Raw genomic sequence first — 6807 nt, 5'->3', positions numbered from 1 at the left:
GCTGTCTCTTGTGAGACTATGCCAGGGCCTAGCAAACACAGAAGTGGATGCTCACAGTCAGCTATTGGATGGATCACAGGGCCCCCAATGGAGGAGCTATAGAAAGTACTCAAGGAACTAAAGGGATCTCCAACCCTATAGGTGGAACAACATTATGAGCTAACTAGTACCCCGGAGCTCTTGACTCTAGCTGCATATGTATCAAAACATGGCCTAGTCAGCCATCACTGGAAACAGAGGCCCATTGGACTTGCAAACTTTATATACCCCAGTACAGGGGAATGCCAGGGCCAAGACGTGGGAGTGGGTGGGTAGGGGAGTAGGGGGGGAGGGTATGGGGGACTTTTGGGATACCATTGGAAATGTAAATGAGGAAAATACCTAATAAAAAAAAGAATAAATACAGAAGCTATGTATTCTCACTTTTAAGTGAAATGAATGCATATTTAATGAGATTACTTGATTATATAATGTTGGACTAATTTCTTAGGTCATCTGAACTTCCACTTATTTCTGAATGACTAGATCTCTTCTGCCTAAGATTCCTGCTTTTCTTCACTCCATGTCCCACACAAGATGTTCATTTTATTTTCTAGCTTTGTCTTGCTCAGTGAAGTTGGCAGAAAGTGATTCCATTCTAGACTTTTAAAAACTACTTTTTTCAAAGTGTGCTGATGAACTGTGATTAAGAACTTGTATCCAAACTTCCCAGCCAAGACTGTACCAGGAGGTATTAATCAAGTTTCCAAAGGAGGAAGGCAATTAGTCTTACCCAGCTGAGATTCACAACAATAACAAGAGTGGTAAGCTAGTCCTAAGAGTGTCATAGTGGTACACATATCTTGGCAGTAACCAACTGCCCTCTATTTGAACGTAAGGCCTGCTTGACAGGAGGGAAACTAAACCTTGTTCTGGAAACTTAGCCAACTGCTTGGGGCGAGTGAGGTCATGAATCTTAGAGAAGAGCTTTCATACTGCCACTTTACTAAAGCAGCATAATTCCTGACTAAATACTTATCTTTAGATCCACAGATAAGTGTAGCTTTCCTTCCTTATCAAAGAGAGTTCTCTTTGGAACAGTTGAAACCAGTACAGAAAATCTCAACTGGTCAAAATGCAGATAACAAGTGATCACTGTAATATAGCTCTGATCATTATATCCCTCATTAATATATCTACAATACAACTCTGATCATTGTCTCTTCAGTTGATACATCTACAACTCCCCCATGTACAATTCCAGGAATATCATAGTAAAGGAGATGAAAAGATTATAAAAGCCAGAGTACAAGAAAATCCGATATGAAATTTTGCCTCACAGAAATCACAGGGAAACTTCACCCTAATACCCTAACAACATGGCTGCCTAAATAGGACCTTAACAAGATGCATGCTATGGTAGTTTGAATGAAAATGCTCCACATAAGAGAATGCTCTGCATAAGGTCATATATTTGAATGTTTAGTCCCTGGCTGGTGGAACTGTTTGGGGACTATACAGAGGTGGCCTTGGAGGAGATGAATCATGGTGTTGCACTGAGTTTTCAAAAGACTCCTGGGATTCCCAGTGATATCTCTCTCTCTCTCTCTCTCTCTCTCTCTCTCTCTCTCTCTCTCTCTCTCTCTCTCTCCCCACCCCCTCTCTCTTCCTCTCTATCCTATTATTATACATGAAGAATTGAATGCTTAGCTGTGATTTCTGTCCTTCCACCATGGACTCTAATCCTCCTCTTTAAGGAAGGTATATTTGAGGGGTAGAAGGGAAAAAGGCAAAACAGAGAAATGAGGTATTTAATTTTTAGGAAAAAAATAAAAATTAATAAATCAGAAATATTATTATTGAATTAATAATAATTTGTTAAGTCTATCATTAAATAGGCTTAACAAAAAAGACAGAATGGAGAAGGACATAAATAACTTAATGCAGCACCTAACAATTTTGCTTTTACACAGATGTTTACATTCTTGGTTCATATGTAGCCATCTTTGAAATAGTTATTATAATAGTGTTTACTAATGCTGATACCAGTTTCTTTCACTTATTGTGAGAAGCCCTTTTTCTGGCTCCTACATAGTCTTTGTAATTGGCATTATTAATGGCCAATCAGAGTCAGGCAAGCATAGGGAACAGTTTAATAACTTGATAATCTGCTGGGTTAGGACACATCCTTGTCCTAACAATATACCTGGCATACTAGGACCCACACTCAGACAGATAGACTGCATATATGCTTAAAGAATCAAAATAAGTTACTCCCACATAATGCCTATGCATATGTACATGAAGAGGATTAAAATCAGATGCATTATGGAAAAGGACATACTCAGCAAAAACTTATATAATCGAAGCCTGACAATTAACATAAGACTTAGCCATGTTATGTTACTTAGCAACCAAACTCCTTCTCCTGAACCCCATAAAAAGAAGTTAAAAATGATAGTCAAGGTCCTTGAAATTTTCTCTTTAAAGTGGTCTACTGCCACTCTCAACAGTATATTTCTGGTTTGTACTATCAATGGATAAAATCCTCTTGTGACAAAACAAACAAACAGAATCTCCATAATTCTGACACCTTTATTCCTAAATATTGAATACTTTCAAATAGTTTCATTTTTAGTCACCCTATTAACTTTTTAGTAGCTAGAAATTTGCTTAAATATAAGCACATATTCATTTGTTAGGATAATTGATTAAATGTTTAAATAAAATGCTTTTTAGTCATAATCAAAGTGAGTTAAAATGGATCAAGAACATGAAATATTAGGCCAGTTTTTGAACAAGGATCATGGGTGTCAGGAATCAAACCAACCCAGCAGTTGCAGTCTGCCTGGAATATGTTTTCCATTGCCCAGTGAGTTCTGGGGCTTTTTATACACAGAGGGCAATCAAGGAAGATTGAATTTAACCGAGTTACTGTGACAAAATGAAAAGTCTCAGCTATTTTGTTACTGTGACAACAGCTGCTGCTGGACATGGCTTAACAGGAAGATCAGATACAGAAGAGAGAGAATCCAACCACTGCAGTAATACTGAGCTGTGATGTTAATCCTCTCACAATCATGTCCAAAAACAGAAATTTAAGATTCATAAATTATAAAGAAAGATGTCTAATTTGCAAAGCTGTGTATCTCCGTTGGTTTAATTCATCTTAAGAGAAGCTATAAAGCATTTTTATGAGTTTGTTTTAACCTTTCAGGCATAAAAGCATTAAATCCATTCTACCTACTTACATTTTGACTGACCAAAAGATATAACTCTTTAATACTAATAGTAATATACATTTCTTTGTATTTTAGTATAATATCTTAATAGAGATTAGATACATAGGTAGATTCATAGACTAAAAGAAAGGAGTGCTCTTCTATTTCAATTTGTAAAACCATTGGAAAATTAGCAATATTTTCTACTCTCCAGTAACAACTTATAGGCACTGTGTTTATTTTTCTCTTTTTCCCATTAGTATTATTCTGTCTGCATTCAGAACATCTCATCAACCTGGACAAAGTGGTGAGAGCCTATCACTATAGTACTTGCCAGAAACAAGAGGCAATCTAGTTCAAGGACAGCCTAGGAGAGGCAGCAAGTTTAAAACAAAACAAAACAAAACAAAACAAAACAAAACAAAACAAAACAAAACAGAACATCTTTAACCAAAGAGGCAGTAGGTTGATATACAATAATGACTTAGTAATCTATCCCATAAAAATAATACATGTATTTTATCACATAGGACTATACAAAAATATTATTAAGAATAAAAAATTGAAATTTTATTAACCCAACCTGAAGCCCTAATATTTAAGATTTTTAAATGGAAACTAATCTTATAAAAGCAAAAAAACAAAGAATCACTACTCAATTTAATTTTCCTAAATTTGCTTATTTTTCTATTAACAGAAAACAGTTCAGGATACTTCTGTACAAGCAGCAGTATGTGTGCAAATGATTCTATTAGCGATCCATATAAAATGAACGAATCCTTAAATAGGATCCATTTGTCATGATTTCCAAATCAGCAAATAGAAAGGAGGATGAATCCCCAGTCTTATGAATTCTTGCTCCCAACACAATGTCTAACAATCAATTTGAAGATCCAAGAGTCTTTTGCTTTGTTTTTCAAATGAGCATCCTCTATGAAGCAATTGCTGTGAGGGCTGACAGGAAGAATATCTGACTTTCAGATAACTTTGAGAAGTCCTAGATTCTATTAGCTGGCAATGTCAATTTTGAGCCATATTCCAAAAGAGGTAGGACCAAGCACCATTCAATTTGTTCTCATTGATTGCTAGAAAGACATGGGTACCTCATTCTGGAAAATCTAGCTGCTATTAATAAATTTTAGAAAGTAATATGCCACAGACTCTTGCCACTGCAGAGCTAAGACAACAAAGGTTCTGATCAAAGCTCAATTTTACTATTCAGAGCACTGGGTTATGAAGAAGTGGGGAGGGGCCCATTCCTGCCAAATCATCCTTGGAGTCCAGTTGCAGGTGACCACGTGTTGGCTCCGGAACAGCTAGGCGGCAGGTAGTAGCAATGGGAGTGGCAGACCCAGAGGGTGGCAGGCTCCACCCCTGATGCTCTCCTAGTGCTAAGAGTTAAACCTGATCAGTCAGATTTAAGGCTCAAAGGGGGTGGGGGGGGGAGTTACAGTTTATGTCATTGTTCAGTACTTACATGCGTTCAAGACACTGTTTTTGGTGCTGCAGGTCCAACAACATTTTAAATGCACAAAAGTGTGCCTACAGATGAGTGAACCCCATTCACCAGACTGTTTATGTAGCTTTGGTCCTCACGCTAACATTTCTTAAATTTCCCACCTGCCTAAGATATCCTGTGTTTCTTTATTATCATGTCCTGGATAGTCTGTTAGAGTAGCAGAAAACAAACTAAGATCGAGTCCTTACAAGAAGAGGCCCAAAGGAGATACCACATGAGAACTCAGAAGACTACAGCCTAAAAGGCATCTTTCACAAGAATTAAACCAGATTGGCCCCTAACCTTGGATTTCCAGTTTTCAGATAAGTGAAAAGTAAGTTTCTACTGTTTGTTATCTACGTCTTCTGTGATACTTGGTTGGAGTAACTGGACAAACTAAGGTAGTATCTGAAGTCTGAAGCTTTGGGGATTTGTTAATACTTCTCCTACTGAAGGCAAGTTGAAAATTATAGAAGCATTCATTAACTCATCAGATAAGTGGGGAAACTATATGACCACAGAGAGTTCCATGTCATGAATGACTCCAGAATCTCTAAAACAGATACTATAGTCTAACTGGAATATTCACTGTAACCTGAAACAAAGAGCCACACAGACTTTTAAACATCAATTTAATTGATTTATTTCTGACATCATTATATATAGAATATTTCAAATATCTTCATTTTAAAATAATTTTAAGAATCTTAAACTGCACTAAAATGTGCAGTGATGTGATTCATACATTTTCTTAATTCTTAAGTTGTTAATCAAGTAAATAAATATTTGTTTTATGAAAAATAATGACCCACAATACTTAATGATTTTCTACTATAGAAGCAAGAATTTAAATAGGAACATCAGACTCTCATACTGGGATTCAAAATAGGAATATCGCCGTGTCTGGCAAAATGGTGAGAGAACACCTCCACACCAATGGAGGGAGGTGGCTCACAGGATTACTTCCAGGCACACATTCAGCTACATTTGCTATAGAACTCAAGACCACCTACCTATCCAGGAGTGGCACTGTGTGCAGTGGGTTAGGCTCTGCTCCAGCAATTAGCAATCAAGACATGACCGTGCTAATCTGATAGAGGCATTTCCTGGGTAGAGATTCCCTTGATTCAGGTATCTCTAGTTTGTGCCAAGTTGATAACAAACTAACCAGCACAGTCAGAAACTGAAGTAAGAACTCTTTCCCACTGCAACTCAGAGAAATCTCTACTCCCATACCCATGTAGGAAACCGAGTTTATAGAGATTACCTGATTTCTGAAAGTTTGCAGTGGCCAAAGAGATTTTACCATTGTGCCTCCTTCTCTGAACTCTTGCTTTTTAAGATATAACATAAAAATTGTCTATTATGATGTGAGCATATGTATGTATATTGGCATCTAAGTACACCCCTACCATGAACCAAGGACAATTGTCAAAGTTAGAGAGAATCTTGCATTGATTTATAAATAAAAGGAACTATGAAATTGATTTAAGAATTGAAGTGAAATGCTTCACAGCTTCATGCAGATCTGACATGAGCAATGAACGTCATATAGGAATATGTTCCAGGCTGTGGACATATTCCATAGCAACACTCCATAAAATTGCAACCAGTCACATCTAGTAGGGAGTAAACATCATGCCACGCTGCACTCCCATCCATAGCTCTGTCATCATCTACTCCAGCTTGGATCATGAATGTCCCAAAACACATCTGTTAATAGCTTGGTTTTCCAGGCATCTTGGATCATTGGAGATATGCTGCAAATGAGGTTAATAAGACTGATCAACTTCCTCTTCCTCTCTATTACTTCTTTGGCTACAAAGTGAGCACTTAGCTCCACCGTACAGGAATATATGAAGTACTGCTTTGTCACGGGTCTAAGGGCATGAATCCAACAGCTCTTGAACAGAAATCTTCTAAACCATAAGCACAAACAAATCTGTTTGTCTTAACAAAATGAAAGTCGCTCTCTTGCTCTCTTCCTCTTGCTTCTGCTCCTTGCTCTCTCTCTCCCCATTCCCCTCCCCCATCTCTTTCCAAGTGCTCATGTGCTCATGTGCTCATGGCTCCCCTCTCCCTCTCCCTCTCCCCCTCCCCCTCCCCCTC

At 37.7% G+C, this 6807-nt stretch overlaps 1 protein-coding gene across 8 annotated transcripts in view; it reads right to left on the bottom strand.

Annotated features, from left to right (window-relative positions):
- The window catches only part of C1H8orf34 (chromosome 1 C8orf34 homolog), a 488137-nt gene that overhangs the window by 172373 nt on the left and 308957 nt on the right, over nucleotides 1–6807 (bottom strand). The gene's annotated exons all lie outside the window — the stretch shown is intronic.

Source organism: Mus caroli, chromosome 1 (assembly GCF_900094665.2).
Source record: "Mus caroli chromosome 1, CAROLI_EIJ_v1.1, whole genome shotgun sequence".
Lineage (NCBI taxonomy): Eukaryota > Metazoa > Chordata > Mammalia > Rodentia > Muridae > Mus > Mus caroli.
This window is presented reverse-complemented; position numbering and strand designations above follow the sequence as displayed.